The sequence below is a fragment of the Coregonus clupeaformis genome, chromosome 17 (genome assembly GCF_020615455.1).
Source record: "Coregonus clupeaformis isolate EN_2021a chromosome 17, ASM2061545v1, whole genome shotgun sequence".
Lineage (NCBI taxonomy): Eukaryota > Metazoa > Chordata > Actinopteri > Salmoniformes > Salmonidae > Coregonus > Coregonus clupeaformis.
In genome coordinates, this window is record NC_059208.1 from 38635006 (window position 1) to 38654692 (window position 19687).

The 19687-nt window shown below is 43.7% G+C and overlaps 1 long non-coding RNA gene across 1 annotated transcript; it reads left to right on the forward strand.

Moving 5' to 3' along the window:
* The first annotated feature begins 1201 nt into the window (after window positions 1–1201).
* Window positions 1202–17973, forward strand: LOC121585564. The gene is made up of 5 exons (XR_006003868.1): window positions 1202–1289; window positions 3022–3109; window positions 9393–9467; window positions 14115–14200; window positions 17562–17973. It is a non-coding gene; the product is annotated as an uncharacterized LOC121585564 (long non-coding RNA).
* Window positions 17974–19687: the final 1714 nt, after the last annotated feature.

The following is a 19687-nucleotide window of genomic DNA, read 5'->3' on the forward strand; positions in this document are numbered from 1 at the left end:
CAGTTTGCCAGAGGTTTTTTTCTGGTATACAATTCTCTCAAGATTCTATTTGAATCTGTGGCAAACCAGTGGCAGTAACATCTATTGCCACTACTGGCAAACAGTTTGCCAGAAGCCATTTCTGGTGAACACATTAGTTCCAAGACCAGTAACTGTTGACCAATCAAGGGGATTAGAAATATCTGTTGGAAAATGGAAACCAAGCTATCTAGCTAGCTACATTACCTACCAAATTTGTCAGATGAGTGTCTAACATATTAATTAAACTTCCTAATAAACTTTAACATTTTAGTTGCTAAATGATGCCTAGTTGGCAATGTCATGTTTTATGGGATAGAGTGAAACACATTTTTGTTGATACCAGTTTCAATCTGTCAGCGCCACTGACTGACTGGCTAGAGTTTAGCTAACATTAGCTATCATATTTTTGCACAATTCATTTGATAGGTAGCTAGCTAACTAATGATTTGCCTAAACACATTTTTAGGTGAATATGTTGCTGTCTTTTAATACCAATATGCATGTCAATATGCTAGTGTCCCGGTTCAGTAGCATGTGAGCTAGCACAACAGCTAAGGTAGGTAGCTAGCTAGCAACAATATAAATGTATTTGACATCAAAACAAAACTTCACTTTTGCAGATGGATACCATTCCCCTTCCCGTGGTGTTGGAAGAGGCTATATTGGAAGGAGGATGCATCATCACCCTGGAAATACTGTATGTTTGTGGTGCACTCACTCATAACACTTTTTTGAGTGATAAATGAGTGTATCGTCTTCAAGATTGATAAGGTAAGTAAATGCATGTATTATTCTCACAAATGTGACCCATACATTCATTCTTTGTAACAATTAGATATTTCATTGTTTTAAACTAGTAGCTAGTTCATCTTGATCATGTGTTGTTTCTTCTCTCTTTATAGAAGCAATCAGTTACAAGGCAAAAATACAGATTAAGGCCTTCAATCAAATGGAGGACAGAGAAATAAATAAATGTTGGGTTGTTTGGATGATCCAATTGCTGGGTTGCAAGAATTGGGTCAATAGTTGGGTTGCTTTCTGTAAATACAGCAAGGATGGGTTGTTGGTGCTGGGTTATTAAGGTTGGGCTATGGATATTTGACCCAGCCAGTGGGTTAATTATCCCGCAACCAGCATGTGAAGTCCACCAGAATACTTCCAAGTATTCTAATCTAGTTCTAGTGCGACGGAATGACTGGCGAGTGGAAAACGGCTAACGTTATTTTGACATACTAAGGGTGTTTTGGCTGACTGAGATGCGTGAAAAGGTAAGTTACAAATGTTACTTATTATGAATTTGATGGTAATTCAGGTTAAATAGGTTGTCCTATCATAATTAGGTAGCTAGCTAATGTTAGCTTGTGCGTTAGCTAGCCATTTTCGGTGCTAATATCTCTGGCTGTGGTTAGTTACCTAGCTAAGGTACCGTTAGCCTCACGACAATGGTTGTGACGCTAGTGTAACCGGTGCTGTACTTTACCGCTGTAGCTCTGCATTGTGTGTGATTGATTAAGACTAAAGACGTGGACTTTGGAGATCAGATTGTTTTAATGTATCAGAGTTCACTCTCCTGCATCCATAAGAAAATACAAAAAAATTGTAGAGCACAAATATGTTCTGCCAACCGTCGCCTCTCTCTATGACATAGACACACAATACACAAGACTGGGATCAGTGGAGGAGCTAGCCATCACACATACAATATCTTAGCTAGCTAGTTACCACATGTTGAATTCAGAATGTTAATATCATCCTAACAAGTACAATTACAATAGTATCTTGACAATACCATCCACTTATGAGTCAACTCTAAATATACAACATTATTCATGAACACAACGCTGTGTCATGACTTTGTACTTCAAGGAATCTAACTTTCCTGAAGACGACAGAAAAAGTGTGCCTACCTCTCCTAGCGCATCAAAATTATTTGAGCACAAGCACGCAGGGCAAAACGTAAGTAAGTGCCCCCTATTCCCCAGGATGCAGGCATAATAACAAATCAACATGCTATATTAATATATGAACCTGGTGAAATTCACAAAGTATTTTAACAACTGTTACACTAACTTACTGAAGTGTTGTCTTGGAATATAACTACATTTATGTTTTTTTGTCGACATTTGACTAGCTAGCTAGTTAGCTACAGTAACTATGTCAATCTGTAACGGTAGCTAGCTAAAGTTAGCTAGCTAGCTACCTTAGCTAGCTAAGTGTGACACTTCTTCTGGACTGGACTGTCTCGGACACTGTTTCACTCGTTAGCTAATGTTAGGTAAGTTAGCTAAGTTACCATAGCTAGATTTGACTTATTCTCCATCTGGTTTAATTTAACCAAGCTATTTGACAGGCTTATATCATGCTTGCATGGTGATTGATTGAGTTAGCTAGCATTACTATACTGCTTTTCAATGTTTCCTGACAGTGGCAGCTTTAGTCGGACTTGTGAAGTTGAGGAGGATGGATGCAAATTCTGTTAGTTAGCTAACGTTAGTTTACCTTAAATTACCTTCTTTATTTCTGTACTTGAATTCAGAGGTCAAGGCCAATGAATGGACAACTTTGTAAAGATATGCTGAATGAGTGGAACTTGATTCCAAAAAGTTTGAAGATAAGTGAAGCTGAGAAATTCATTTTTGAGAGTGGGGACAGAGCTTTAGGGGGTGGCACTTATTTTCATTGACCCTGTGTAAAACAGCATCTACATCTTCCACAATGCCATCGATAACCAATAGTACAACCTTAATGGAAACTTGAAAGACTTAACTTCACCAGAGCCTCTTAGAACCATGCAGCCTCTTTGGGACTACTGTAGATACATTACATGCACAGCTACCATAGATAGTCTGGCTTTATTGGTCATTTGCACAGATATTCTGTCACAGTGACCAACCTGCCACACAACAGCTCGGCCTGCCTTTCTAACCTTGAAGCTACTACGTCCCCTATTCATTTTTCTCCTTCCTCACTCCCTTGCCTTTGTTCAACCATTTGACCTAGATTATCAGAGACGGACCAGGAAACACTTGTTTTTGGACGACTCGACTATAGCCTGAAGTTAAAGAAGAACACAAAAGCCTTACACACAGTGAGTATTCTGTAAATGCCACCTTTTTTATACACAACGGGAGGTCCTTGGGACACACACATGAATACATAGGACTGTGGACACCAAGCGACACACCAAGCTTGAGCAGTAGCCGGGTCTTGCCAGGTACATGTTAATTGAGCTGACGTTAACAAAAGTAGCTAACGTCATGTTAGCCTTAAGTTTATTTATTTATTTATTTATGTATTTATTTCACCTTTATTTAACCAAGTAAGCCAGTTGAGAACAAGTTCTCATTTACAACTGCGACCTGGCCAAGATAAAGCAAAGCAGTGCGATAAGAAACAACACAGTTACATATGGGGTAAACAAAACATAAAGTCAAAAATACAACAGAAAAAAAAAATTATATATATAGTGTGTGCAAATGTAGCAAGTTATGGAGGTAAGGCAATAAATAGGCCATAGTGCAAAATATTTACAATTTAGTATTAACACTGGAATGATAGATGTGCAAATAGAGATACTGGGGTGCAAATGAGCAAAATAAATAACAATATGGGGATGAGGTAGTTGGGTGGGCTAATTTCAGATGGGCTGTGTACAGGTGCAGTGATCGGTAAGCTGCTCTGACAACTGATGATTAAAGTTAGTGAGGGAGATAAGAGTCTCCAGCTTCAGAGATTTTTGCAGTTCGTTCCAGTCATTGGCAGCAGAGAACTGGAAGGAATGGCGGCCAAAGGAGGTGTTGGCTTTGGGGATGACCAGTGAGATATACCTGCTGGAGCGCATACTAGGGGTGGGTGTCGCTATGGTGACCAATGAGCTAGAATAAGGCGGGGATTTGCCTAGCAGTGATTTATAGATGACCTGGAGCCAGTGGGTTTGGTGACGAATATGTAGTGAGGACCAGCCAACAAGAGCGTACAGGTCACAGTGGTGGGTAGTATATGGGGCTTTGGTGACAAAACGGATGGCACTGTGATAGACTACATCCAATTTGCTGAGTAGAGTGTTGGAGGCTATTTTGTAAATGACATCGCCGAAGTCAAGGATCGGTAGGATAGTCAGTTTAACGAGGGCATGTTTGGCAGCATGAGTGAAGGAGGCTTTGTTGCGAAATCGGAAGCCGATTCTAGATTTAACTTTGGATTGGAGATGCTTAATGTGAGTCTGGAAGGATAGTTTACAGTCTAACCAGACACCTAGGTATTTGTAGTTGTCCACATACTCTAGGTCAGACCCGCCGAGAGTAGTGATTCTAGTCGGGTGGGTGGGTGCCAGCAGCGTTCGATTGAAGAGCATGCATTTAGTTTTACTAGTGTTTAAGAGCAGTTGGAGGCTACGGAAGGAGTGTTGTATGGCATTGAATCTCGTTTGGAGGTTTGTTAACACAGTGTCCAATGAAGGGCCAGATGTATACAAAATGGTGTCGTCTGCGTAGAGGTGGATCTGAGAGTCACCAGCAGCAAGAGCGACATCATTGATATACACAGAGAATAGAGTCGGCCCGAGAATTGAACCCTGTGGCACCCCCATAGAGACTGCCATAGATCCAGACAACAGGCCCTCCGATTTGACACATTGAACTCTATCTGAGAAGTAGTTGGTGAACCAGGCGAGGCAGTCATTTGAGAAACCAAGGCTATTTAGTCTGCCAATATGAATGCAGTGGTTGACAGAGTCAACAGGAAAACGCTCATCCAGATGCAGCGCTCCTAGTGGCCGGGGACTTTAATGCAGGGAAACTTAAATCCGTTCTACCTCATTTCTACCAGCATGTTAAATGTGCAACCAGAGGGGAAAAAACTCTAGACCACCTTTACTCCACACACAGAGACGCATACAAAGCTCTCCCTCGCCCTCCATTTGGCAAATCTGACCATAACTCTATCCTCCTGATTCCTGCTTATAAGCAAAAACTGAAGCAGGAAGCACCAGTGATTCGGCTAATAAAAAAGTGGTCAGATGACGCAGATGCTAAGCTACAGGACTGTTTTGCTAGCACAGACTGGAACATGTTCCGGGATTCTTCAGACAGCATTGAGGAGTACACCACATCAGTCACTGGCTTCATCAATAAGTGCATCGATGATGTCGTCCCCACAGTGACCGTACGTACATACCCAAACCAGAAGCCATGGATTACAGGAAACATCCGCACTGAGCTAAAGGGTAGAGCTGCCGCTTTCAAGGAACGGGACTCTAACCCGGACGCTTATAAGAAATCCCGCTATGACCTCCGACGAACCATCAAACAGGCAAAGAGTCAATACAGGTCTAAGATTGAATCATACTACACTGGCTCTGACGCTCGTCGGATGTGGCAGGGCTTGAAAACTATTACAGACTACAAAGGGAAGCACAGCCGCGAGCTGCCCAGTGACACAAGCCTACCAGACAGAGCTAAACCACTTCTATGCTCGCTCGAGGCAAGCAACACTGAAGCATGCATGAGAGCACCAGCTGTTCCGGATGACTATGTGATCACGCTCTCCGTAGCCGATGTGAGTAAGACTTTTAAGCAGGTCAACATTCACAAGGCCGCAGGGCCAGACGGATTACCAGGACGTGTACTCCGAGCATGTGCTGACCAACTGGCAAGTGTCTTCACTGACATTTTCAACATGTCCCTGACTGAGTCTGTAATACCAGCATGTTTCAAGCAGACCACCATAGTCCCCCGTGCCCAAGAACTCTAAGATAACCTGCCTAAATGACTACCGACCCGTAGCACTGACGTCTGTAGCCATGAAGTGCTTTGAAAGACTGGTCATGGCTCACATCAACAGCATAATCCCAGAAACCCTAGACCCACTCCAATTTGCATACCGCCCCAACAGATCCACAGATGATGCAATCTCTATCGCACTCCACACTGCCCTTTCCCACCTGGACAAGAGGAACACCTACGTGAGAATGCTATTCATTGACTACAGCTCAGCATTCAACACCATAGTGCCCTCAAAGCTCATCACTAAGCTAAGGATCCTGGGACTAAACACCTCCCTCTGCAACTGGATCCTGGACTTCCTGACGGGCCGCCCCCAGGTGGTAAGGGTAGGTAACAACACATCTGCCACACTGATCCTCAACACGGGGGGCCCCTCAGGGGTGCGTGCTCAGTCCCCTCCTGTACTCTCTGTTCACCCATGACTGCATGGCCAGGCACGACTCCAACACCATCATTAAGTTTGCCGACGACACAACAGTGGTAGGCCTGATCACCGACAACGATGAGACAGCCTATAGGGAGGAGGTCAGAGATCTGGCCGTGTGGTGCCAGGACAACAACCTCTCCCTCAACGTGACCAAGACAAAGGGAGATGATTGTGGACTACAGGAAAAAAAAGAGGACTGAGCACGCCCCCATTCTCATCGACGGGGCTGTAGTGGAACAGGTTGAGAGCTTCAAGTTCCTTGGTGTCCACATCACCAACGAACTATCATGGTCCAAACACACCATGACAGTCGTGAAGAGGGCACGACAAAGCCTATTCCCCCTCAGGAGACTAAAAAGATTTGGCATGGGTCCTCAGATCCTCAAAAAATTCTACAGCTGCACCATCGAGAGCATCCTGACTGGTTGCATCACCGCCTGGTATGGCAACTGCTTGGCCTCTGACCGCAAGGCACTACAGAGGGTAGTGCGTACGGCCCAGTACATCACTGGGGCAAAGCTCCCTGCCATCCAGGACCTCTATACCAGGCGGTGTCAGAGGAAGGCCCTCAAAATTGTCAAAGACTCCAGCCACCCTAGTCATAGACTGTTCTCTCTGCTACCGCACGGCAAGCGGTACCGGAGTGCCAAGTCTAGGTCCAAAAGACTTCTCAACAGCTTCTACCCCCAAGCCATAAGACTCCTGAACAGCTAATCATGGCTACCCGGACTATTTGCACTGCCCCCCACCCCATCCTTTTTTACGCTGCTGCTACTCTGTTAAGTATTTATGCATAGTCACTTTAACTCTACCCACATGTACATATTACCTCAACTACCTCAACTAGCCGGTGCCCCCGCACATTGACTATGCAACGGTACCCCCCTGTGTATATATAGCCTCCCAACTGTCACTTTATTCTATTGTATATATAGCCTCCCTACTGTCACTTTATTTTACTTCTGCTCTTTTTTTTCTCAACACTTTTTTGTTGTTGTTTTATTCTTACTTTTTTGTTTAAAATAAATGCACTGTTGGTTAAGGGCTGTAAGTAAGCATTTCACTGTAATGTCTGCACCTGTTGTATTCGGCGCATGTGACCAATAAAATTTGATTTGATTTGAAAAGCCTTGGCCAGGTCGATGAAGACGGCTGCACAGTACTGTCTATTATCGATCGCGGTTATAATATTGTTTAGGACCTTGAGCGTGGCTGAGGTGCACCCATGACCAGCTCGGAAACCGGATTGCATAGCGGAGAAGGTACGGTGTGATTCGAAATGGTCGGTGATCTGTTTGTTAACTAGGCTTTCAAATACTTTCGAAAGGCAGGGCAGGATGGATATAGGTCTGTAACAGTTTGGATCTAGAGTGTCACCCCCTTTGAAGAGGGGGATGACCGCGGCAGCTTTCCAATCTCTGGGGATCTCAGACGTTACGAAAGAGAGGTTGAACAGGCTAGTAATAGGGGTTGCGACAATTTCGGCTGCTAATTTTAGAAAGGGTCCAGATTGTCTAGCCCAGATGATTTGTAGGGGTCCAGATTTTGCAGCTCTTTCAGAACATCAGCTGTCTGAATTTGCATGGGCAAGTTGCAGCGGAGGGTGCAGAGCTGGTGGCCGGGGTAGTGGTAGCCAGGTGGAAAGCATGGCCAGTCGTAGCAAAACGCTTTTTGAAATTCTTGATTATTGTAGATTTATCGGTGGTGATAGTGTTTCCTAGCCTCAGTGCAGTGGGCAGCTGGGAGGAGGTGCTCTTATTCTCCATGGACTTTACAGTGTCCCAAAACTTTTTGGAGTTAGTGTTACAGGATGCACATTTCTGTTTGAAAAAGCTATCCTTTGCTTTCCTAACTGCTTGTGTATATTGGTTCCTAACTTCCCTGAAAAGTTGCATATCGCGGGGGCTATTCAATGCTAATGCAGTACGCCACAGGATGTTTTTGTGCTGGTCAAGGGCAGTCAAGTCTGAGTAGAACCAGGGGCTATATCTGTTCTTAGTTCTGAATTTTTTTAATGGGGCATGCTTATTTAAGATTGAGAGGAAAGCACTTTTAAAGAACAACCAGGCATCCTGTACTGACGGAATGAGATCGATATCCATCCAGGATACCTGGGCCAGGTCAATTAGGAAGGCCTGCTCGCTAAAGTGTTTTAGGGAGCGTTTGACAGTGATGAGGGTTGGTCTTTTGACCATGGACCCATTACGGATGCAGGCAATAAGGCAGTGATCGCTCAGATCCTGGTTGAAGACAGCGGAGGAGTATTTAGAGGGTAAGTTAGTCAGGATGATATCTATGAGGGTGCCCATGTTTACAGATTTTGGGTTGTACCTGGTAGGTTCCTTGATAATTTGTGTGAGATTGAGGGCATCTAGTTTGGATTGTAGGATGGCCGGGGTGTTAAGCATATCCCAGTTTAGGTCACCAAGCAGTACGAACTCTGAGGATAGATGGGGGGCAATCAATTCACATATGGTGTCCAGGGCACAGCTGGGGGCTGAGGGGGGTCTGTAGCAAGCGGCAACAGTGAGAGACTTATTTCTGGAAAGGTGGATTTTTAGAAGTAGGAGCTCGAACTGTTTGGGCACAGATCTGGATAGTATGATAGAGCTATGCAGGCTAACTCCACCCCCTTTGGCAGTTCTATCTAGATGGCAAATGTTGTAGTTGGGGATGGACATTTCTGCATTTTTGGTGGCCTTCCTAAGCCAGGATTCAGGCACTGCTAGAACATCAGGGTTGGCGGAGTGTGCTAATGCAGTGAATAACTCAAACTTAGGAAGGAGGCTTCTGATATTAACGTGCAGAAAACCAAGGCTTTTACGGTTACAGAAGTCAACAAATGATAGCTCCTGGGGAGTAGGAGTGATACTGGGGGCTGCAGGGCCTGGGTTAACCTTTACATCACCAGAGGAACAGAGGAGGACTAGAATAAGGATATGGCTAAAGGCTTTAAGAACTGGTCTTCTAGTGCATTGGGTACAGAGAATAAAGGGGGCAGTTCTCCGGGCGTTGTAGAATAGTACTTGTACCAATGTGATCTATACAATTTCTCCAGGTAAGAGTCTCTAAACTAAACTATCAATGCATTTTCTATCTTCTGACTGGGTCAGAAGGAGGAGGCCATGAACAGTATGACATCCTCTCACTTTCTTCAACAGTGCCATCGAGGGTCAGTTTGGAGGGATTTGGGACAGAGGCTCCTTGGTGGCCATCATCCCATGGGACAGAGAAAAGTAAGACCACATGAACTTGACTGTCCTCTGAAATTCAACATGAGAACAGAGCATGACATGATGGAGGAGTCTTTGGCTAATGGCAAACAATAGCTGTGTTCGAATACCCATAGTAACATACTGTATACTACATACTTAATGAGTATATACTAGATACTATAAGTTCATTTTAGTTAAGTGATAATGCCTGAGAAGCCAGTGTTTGGAGGATATATTGGCACAGGTGTTGTTAGTGTTGCAAACTGTGCCAATATATCGTCCAAACACCGGCGTCGAGGGTATTGTCACTTTTATACAATGGGTTACCAAATAACTATTGACATATTTTCATTAAAAACTTTATTTTGATGAATTTATTCATACTATTTCATCTTTCCACAAGATATAGTCCCGACACAACCTGGCTGGTCGTTCTTTCTATCGGTTGGTTGCCAGAGACGCGACCCAGTCGTTTAGTCTTTTTGTTCTGTATCTATGGATGCGACCCAGTCGTTCGTTCTAAATGTTCCATTGCCATACTGGCTGTCAACATTCTTATCCCTTGCTTGCTAGCTAGCCAACTACGGCTAACTTACAGTCACGTCAAACAGTGCAGCCAGAATAACAACAGTAGTTGTATTTGCATTTGTTTAAGCTGTTTTCTAGTGACATTTATTTGAACACATCCATAACAATGAGCTAATGAGGTGCGATTTCACCTGACATAGACAATGTGTTCTCTCGTCAGGATACTGTTGTTCAGAGGAGCTAGCCAACAACACCGCTAACACAATCTGAAGCTGGAAAGACTGCAAACTAGTTTCGTTTTACCTTTGTATATATTCATAAAAATAATGCCAGCTGATTCATGATTTCAACTGGCTGAAAAATGCTGCCTGTCTGTCTTGTCCGGACACGTTCAGACAGCTGGAGATCGAATTTGAATATTGAAACAATGTTGCAAATGTCGGAGAGACAGACAGAAATGTTTATACAAATCTCTGCTGTTGAAAACGAATGATGCTTTTTATAGTGGAGATGAAGTTTATAAATGACCTGGCTGGGCTGATGAGACAGTGGATTGCACAGTCAGATGGAACAGAGTAAATAGGCATTTTAACGTCATAGATTTAGCCGGTGGTAACTTGTGGAATAGACACCGGCTGGAATGCGGTTTGAACCAATCAGCATTCAGGATTAGAACCACCCGTTGTATAATATACTATAAACGAACGGTATCCTTTCAGTTGAGTGTACTAGTGCTTCACCCGTCTACCGGAAGTTGATGCTGTTGCTATGGTTGTTAGCACAACAAATTACTAGCTAGACATCTTACAACTTCATTAACAATGTCCATCGAGAACGCACAACGACTATACCACTTAGCTAAGCTAAGAATGACGTGAATAATCAAGTCAATAAATGTTTTCCTCCATCTGTATGAAGTTTCATTATTTGTGTCCATTCCTATGTTAAACCCTCCCTATATGGTTCAACTTGGCATGCAATGCACTGTATGCGGCTCGAGACAGACATACCACACACAACTATGTAGTAGTTAATATACTTGCAAATTCGATGTGTTAGTAGCCAATTAATGTTAGGTAACTAACTAATATACCGGTACATACAAGCAACTGCTGTAATGATATGCTATGCAGTTCAAGGCTAGTAGCGTGGCTAACAAATTGTCAGCCAACATAATGTGTAACGTAACTTATTTGAAAAGTCATTACTTTTTTATTACATTGCTCAACATTTTCTTAACATTTGTCATAATTAGTTAAAGCAATTAATATTTACTTTTTGTACTTACATTTGTATCCGCTCTCGTTGGACTTCGGCTTCTTCGGTATAATGGCGTTCGCAACAATTTGATGTGCATTCCGCCACCTACTGTGCGGGTGAATAATAAGGATCCAAAAAAAGGAAATAATGTGGGTAAAAATAAATCTAATATCATACAAACTGTTACGTTCTCCCCTCGGGTGTAGTTCATCTGAGGAGGAGACGTAAATGCCTGGGCCTGCGCACACAAGGTAAACTAGATGAAGGTGGGAGAAATGTGGGGTGTAATGAACTAAAATAACCAGACAACAACCAGATCTCAAGGTTAGCCCTCGGGGGACGTTTAGTAATGTACTTAAACAAAATAAACAACACCCATAAAGAAACAACAAATCAATCAAATAAACCAGGGAAGGTAAGAGAAGGGAATATTTGGGAACGGGGTCCAATTAATGAAAATAAACAAAAAGGGGGTGACACCCGCCCGGCTAACCTAGTGTATAAAACAATGGGTTATCTACGTGTGAATGTACACCCATGGGCAGATCTACCTTTCCCTTCTCCAGGACCTAGGTAGGGTGGAGTACATCAGGAGGACAGGCTGGAACACAAACAAAGATACATTAACACAACCAATACCCAAACAACAAGTGTCCTCTCCCCCCTCTCTTCGAGCTCACACGGCAAACAGGTATACTCTCATCAATCAGCTACAGCTGCCAGGACTGCGGACCGAAGCCACGCCCACCATCGTCAGCCGCAACTCAGCACACCTGTAATGCCCAGAACACACTACAAAGGGAAATGGGGAGAAAGAAAAATACGTCACACGTAACACAAACTAACAAAAAAAAGAAATTTTACTAAACAAAATCAACCTGCTTTTCTGTAAAAAACTAATTATAATCAGGTCCCTACACACGCTCGAAAGACTCCTGTGAGGGCAGGACATTTCCTAGCAACAATAGTCCTTGCAGTGCTTCTGTTGTGAAGTCTTGGAGCCCAAAAAACTTCTCGGCTGCAGATATAATGATGTCCAGCTTCTTGGACTTCTTAGACACTTGTGCTGTACAATTAATCACTGTGGCTATAAATACCACAAAATACACTTTCTTCACAATGAGTGTATCCAGATCACTCAATTGACTTAAAACACTAGCAACTGGTTGCAATGCATCCACCGCCATATCTTCAACACTGTTGCCTCTTGCCCCTTCGACTCTCTTCACCACCTCCACATAGGAGATCTGCTGCACAGCCCTGATCCTTGACACCTCAACCTCCTTCACCCTAACAGGGCACTCTGTTACGCGGAGTGGAACAGGGGAACCCAAGAGCAGACTCAGACGAGGAGACTGGGATGAAGTAACCAAGGTATTTATTGAAACACAGGGGGGAGATGGAGTGCAGATCAGGGGAAACTGCTGGAAACCAGGAGCGGCGACTGCGGCTGGAGCGATGGAGGTTGAGACAGGGTGAGCAGGTCCGGAGGGGAATCCAAGGGAGTAGTAGAGTGGGGAATCCAGGACAGAGTAGCAGGATGACAAGACATGGGACTGGAGACAGGAGTCAGAGTGGGCGGAACTGTAGCGGAGAGGAAAACAGGCACAACAGGATCTGAATGGTAACAAACGGCTAGAAGCGTAGACTGACTGAGCAGTTTTTACGATCTGGCAGTGTGGAAGTGGCAGGACTGAGTATTTGTAGAGGTCTTGATTATGGAACAGGTTGCAGCTGGTTGGGATCTGCTCTGACTCCAGCACACCTGTCTCTGCCCACACAATCACACAGAGAGAGAGAGAGAGGGAGAGGGAGAGAGTACTGGGGGAGTGGCGGCAGGTCAAGGAGACACAGGATGAGCAGTAGAGGGCGTTGCAGGAGCAGATGTGACACACTCAAGGAAGTCCGGAGCATGATCCCCACAACAGTTGCAACATTTTCTATTGACAGATTCTTCAATACTATACTTCTCCCGTCTGCAAACATTTGACATGTGACCATATCCTTTACAATTCCCACACTGTAATGGTTTGGACACAAATGCTCTCATACCTCACATAGCCAAGCTTAACATATTCAGGTAGAGTCTCCTCAAACAACAATATCGATAGTCTTTTCTCCTTTCTTCCATTTACCATACGGGTCAGGTGACGTGCACTGACCACTCCTGGGATTGTCTGACTAAGGTACTCGTCATCTATATCCAACGAGACTCCAGCTATAACTCCTTTGGCAGGCGCCCTGCTCCGAAGATCAATACATGTTACTTCTGACATGGACAATTTTGCCAGATCCAGTGCACGCTTAGTTATTCATCAACACAATTAACCAAAACAAGGCCGCTTCTAGTCATCTTGATTGAATCCACCTTTCCCACTGCTTTCTTCAAAGTCCTCAATATTACAAATGGATTTCTCAAATGAATCTCCTTGTCCAAAAAACGCAGTCCAATAAGAAATTCATTATTGGACCGGTCATTGTCTTCTAATACAACTTTTGCTCGTTTTGTTCCATTCTTTGATTTCACTATTTTCCATTCCAAGTGTCACACACTTCAATTGCCGCACTTTCAGATTCAAGCACAGTCGCCATTTCCTCCCAATCACCATTGTCTTCCTCCTACCTGCTAACTCTTCCTCCTCGGACTTCGGCTGCATATTTTCCGCCATTTTCTTCAAATCTGAAAATGTATTGAAGCCACACCCATTTTCTGAAAGATGATGGACCCTAAAAGCACGGAAATAGTGCTTTGGCATGCTAACTATATCCATACTATGACCAATAAGCATACTACATACTCAATTTATGTCACAAATAGTACGATTAGTGAGGTTAGTATGAGTATTCGAACACAGCTTATGTCTCTTTTGTATCTAACAGGTATGCTGCTCTGATCAAATCATTAATGGACAAGGACTGCCGATACCTAGTGGACATTTTGCTCTACAACCCAGAATTATACTAAGGTAACAACTTTTCCCGAGCTAGCATTGTTAGTGTTAATATGCTATTTGTATTAGACAGCAGAATAGTTGCATGTCACATTATGCCCCAAAAAATTGTGCCCGATGAGCAAGTGCAAAGTCTATTTGGTGAGTTATTTTCTGGCGGAGATATTAAACAATTATTTATGTGATTGTAATTATGTCAGTATTGGATTTTTCAGATTAAACTAAATGATACGTGCAGTGCCTTCAGATAATATTCACACCCATTGACTTTTTCTACATTTGTTTCTGTTACAAAGTGGGATTAATATGGATTGAATTGTCATTTTCTGTCAACGATCTACACAAAATACTCTGTCAAGGTGGAAGAAAAATTCGGACATTTGTAAAAAAATTAATATGAAAAATGAAACGCTAATATATCTTGATTAGAAAAGTATTCAACCCCCTGAGTCAATCCATGTTAGAATCACCTTTGGCAGCGATTACAGTTGTGAGTCTTTCTGGGTAAGCCTCTAAGAGCTTTCCACACCTCAATTGTGCAACATTTAACCATTCTGTCAAATTGGTTCTTCATCATTGCTAGACAACTATTTTCAGCTCTTGCCATAGATTTTCAAGCAGATTTAAGTCAAAACTAACTTGGCCATTCAGGATCATTCACTGTCTTGGTAAGCAACTCCAGTGTAGATTTGGCCTTGTTTAAGGTGATTGTCCTGCTGAAAGGTGAATTAATCTCCCAGTGTCTGGTGAAAAGCAGACTAATCCAGGATTTCCTCTAGGATTTTGCCTGTGCGTAGCTCCATTATGCTTGAAAATATGAAGAGTGGTAGTCAGTAATGTGTTGTATTGGATTTGCCCCAAACATAACACTTTGTAATCAGGACAAAAAGTGAATTGCTTTGCCATATTTTTTGCAGTATTACTTTACTGCCTTGTTGCAAACAGGATGCATGTTTTGGATTATATTTACTCTGTACAGGGCTCCTTCTTTTCACTCTGTCATTTAGATGAGTATCGTGGAGTAACTACAATGTTGTTGATCCATCCTCAGTTTTCTCCTATCACAGCCATTCAACTCTGTAACTGGTTTAAAGGGACCATTGGCCTCATGGTGAAATCCCTGAGCGGTTTCCTTTCTCTCCGGCAACTGAGTTAGGAAGGAAGCTTGTATCTTTGTACTGACTGAGTGTATTGATACAGTGTAATTAATAACTTCACCATGCTCAAAGGGATATTCAGTGTCTGCTTTTTATATTTTTACCAATAGGTGTCCTTCTTTGTGGTGACTGGGTGTATTGATACAGTGTAATTAATAACTTCACCATGCTCAAAGGGATATTCAGTGTCTGCTTTTTATATTTTTACCAATAGGTGCCCTTCTTTGCAAGGCATTGGAAAACCTCCCTGGTCTTTGTGGTTGAATCTGTTTGAAATTCACTGCTCAACTGAGAGATCTTACAGATACAGTGCATTCGGATAGTATTCAGACCCCTTGACTTTTTCCACATTTTGTAGAATAATAGTGAAGACATCAAAACTATGAAATAACACATATGGAATCATGAAGTAACCAAAAAAGTGTTAAACAAATCAAAATATATTTTCTTCAAAGTAGCCACACTTTGCCTTGATGACAGCTTTGCACACTTGGCATTATCTCAACCAGCATATACTGAGCACCTGTTGGCTGCTTTTCCTTCACTCTGCGGTCCAACTGATCCCAAACCATCTCAATTGGGTTAAGGTCGGGTGATTGTGGAGGCCAGGTCATCTGATGCAGCACTCCATCACAGAAGGACAACCATCTCTACAGCTCTCCACCAATCAGGCCTTTATGGTAGAGTGGCCAGACGGAAGCCACTCCTCAATAAAAGGCACATGACAGCCCGCTTGGAGTTTGCTAAAAGGCACCTAAAGGACTCTCAGACCATGAGAAGCAAGATTCTCTGGTCTGATGAAACGAAGATTGAACTCTTTGGCCTGAATGCCAAGCGTCACGTCTGGAGGAAACCTGGCACCATCCCTATGGTGGAGCATGGTGGTGGCAGCATCATGCTGTGTGGATGTTTTTCAGCGGCAGGGACTGGGAGACTAGTCAGGATTGAGGGAAAGATGAACAGAGAAAAGTACAGAGATATCCTTGATGAAAACCTGCTCCAGAGCGCTCAGGACCTCAGACTGGGGTGAAGGTTCACCTTCCAACAGAACAACGACCCTAAGCACACAGCCATGACAATGTAGGAGTGGCTTCGGGACAAGTCTCTTAATGTCCTTGAGTGGCCTAGCCAGAGCCCGGACTTGAACCTGATCTAACATCTCTGGAGAGACCTGAAAATAGCTGTGCAGTGACGCTCCCCATCCAACCTGACAGCTTGAGAGGATGTGCAGAGAAGAATGGGAGAAACTCCCCAAATACAGGTGCGCCAAGTTTGTAGCGTTATACCCAAGAAGACTTAAGGCTGTAATCGCTGCCAAAGGTGCTTCAACAAAGTACTGAGTAAAGGGTCTGAATACTTATGTAAATGTGATATTTCAGTTTTTGCTTTGTCGTTACGAGTGGCGCAGTGGTCTAAGGCACTGCCACTAGAGATCCTGGTTCGAATCCAGGCTCTGTCGTAGCTGGCCGTGACCGGGGGACCCATGGGGCGGCGCATAATTGGCCCTGCGTTGTCCAGGGTAGGGGAGGGAATGGCCGGCAGGGATGTAGCTCAGTTGGTAGAGCATGGCGTTTGCAACGCCAGGGTTGTGGGTTCAATTCCCACGGGGGGCCAGTATGAAAAATTAAATAATAAAATAAATAATGTATGCACTCACTAACTTTAAGTCGCTCTGGATAAGAGCGTCTGCTAAATGACACACAAAAAAATAAAATAAATACAATTGTATTGATGAGAATATTTTTTAAAAATATATATTTTAGAATAAGGCGGTAATGTAACAAAATGTGGAAAAAGTCAAATACTTTCCGAATGCACTGTAATTATATGTGTGGGGTACATAGATGAGGTAGTCATTAAAAAATTATGTTAAACATTATTATTGCACACAGAGTGAGTCCATGCAACTTATTAAGTGACTTGTTAAGCAAATGTTTCCTCCTGAACTTATTTAGACTTGTCATAACAAAGGTGTTGAATACTTCATTTTTAATTAATTTGTAAAAATGTCAAAAAACGTAATTCCACTTTGACATTATGGGGTATTGTGTTTAGGCCAGTGACAAAAAAACATCTCTATTTAATTAATTTTAAATACAGGCTGTAACACAACCAAATGAGGAAACAGTCAATGGGTGTGAATACTTTCTGAAGGCACTGTACGTTTTTGGCCATTTAGGTGAGATGAGGTTCTTGTGTAATTGTGTTTTTAATTCCAGGAAAGACCTGTGATATAGAGTTGCTGCAGTCCATGGGCGTCCTGACATGGAGAGAAGGCTCATCACTGCAAAGACCAATTAAGGAATATTTCATCAACCAATTATGACTCTTATTTCGGTTTCACATTTTGCAATTGGTTGAGATGGTTCTATAGGGGAGGATTAGTGTCATGCTGTAACTTGAACTGGGTGATTCATTTTTCTCATGCTGGAATAGAGAAATACATTTTTTTAAATTAATAAACTCATGTTCTTTACTCATCAGTAAACTTAGTATTTTAAAAGTCACACATTTCCAGTCTTAATTAATATATCTGATCCAGGATTTAGTTTTTGATTAGGGGAAAAAGTAATTGTAAAAACTGTTTATAAATATGTTTACCTAAATTGATCAGTAGTACAATATACTGTAGTAAAGAGTGACTAGACATGTTTTATTGCCCCTGTCTGGGGATCAATAGTTCATGAATAATGAACAGGATTGCTGAAACTGCAGGTTCAGAAAATTTCCCTCTGGAAAAATCATGTTTCAATACAGGTGTAGAGGCACATTCATTTTTATTTATTCACCCTCCCCCCCCTCCTCCCTCTCTGTGGATGACTTCGTCAACCATTTTGAAAAGAAGGTTGACGACATCCGATCCTCGTTTGTTAAGTCAAATGACACTGCTGGTCCTGCTCACACTGCCCTACCCTATGCTTTGACTTCTTTCTCCCCTCTCTCTCCAGATAAAACCTTGCTACTTGTGACGGCCGGCCGCCCAACAACCTGCCCGCTTGACCCTTTCCTCTCTTCTCCAGACCATCTCCGGTGACCTTCTCCCTTACCTCACCTCGCTCATCAACTCATCCTTGACCGCTGGCTATGTCCCTTCCGTCTTCAAGAGAGTGAGAGTTGCACCCCTTCTCAAAAAACCAACACTCGATCCCTCTGATGTCAACAACTACAGACCAGTATCCCTTCTTTCTTTTCTCTCCAAAACTCTTGAGCGTGCCGTCTTTAGCCAACTCTCTTGCTATCTCTCTCAGAATGACCTTCTTGATCCAAACCAGTCAGGTTTCAAGACTGGTCATTCAACTGAGACTGCTCTTCTCTGTGTCACGGAGGCTCTCTGCACTGCTAAAGCTAACTCTCTCTCCTCTGCTCTTGTCCTTCTAGACCTGTCTGCTGCCTTTGATACTGTGAACCATCAGATCCTCCTCTCCACCCTCTCCGAGCTGGGCATCTCCGGCGCGGCTCACTCTTGGATTGCGTCCTATCTGACCGGTCGCTCCTACCAAGTGGCGTGGCGAGAATCTGTCTCCGCACCACGTGCTCTCACCACTGGTGTCCCCCAGGGCTCAGTTCTAGGCCCTCTCCTATTCTCGCTATACACCAAGTCACTTGGCTCTGTCATATCCTCACATGGCCTCTCCTATCATTGCTACGCAGACGACACACAACTAATCTTCTCCTTTACCCCTTCTGATAACCAGGTGGCGAATCGCATCTCTGCATGTTTGGCAGACATATCAGTGTGGATGACGGATCACCACCTCAAGCTGAACCTCGGCAAGACGGAGCTGCTCTTCCTCCCGGGGAAGGACTGCCCGTTCCATGATCTCGCCATCACGGTTGACAACTCCGTTGTGTCCTCCTCCCAGAGTGCGAAGAGCCTTGGCGTGACCCTGGACAACACCCTGTAGGTTCATGCTCTACAACATTCGGAGAGTACGACCCTGCCTTACACAGGAAGCGGCACAGGTCCTAATCCAGGCACTTGTCATCTCCCGTCTGGATTACTGCAACTCGCTGTTGGCTGGGCTCCCTGCCTGTGCCATTAAACCCCTACAACTCATCCAGAATGCCTCAGCCCATCTGGTGTTCAACCTTCCCAAGTTCTCTCACGTCACCCCGCTCCTCCGCACACTCCACTGGCTTCCAGTTGAAGCTCGCATCTGCTACAAGACCATGGTGCTTGCCTACGGAGCTGTGAGGGGAACGGCACCTCCGTACCTTCAGGCTCTAATCAGTCCCTACACCCAAACGAGGGCATTGCGTTCATCCGCCTCTGGCCTGCTGGCCCCCCTACCTCTGCGGAAGCACAGTTCCCGCTCAGCCCAGTCAAAACTGTTCGCTGCTCTGG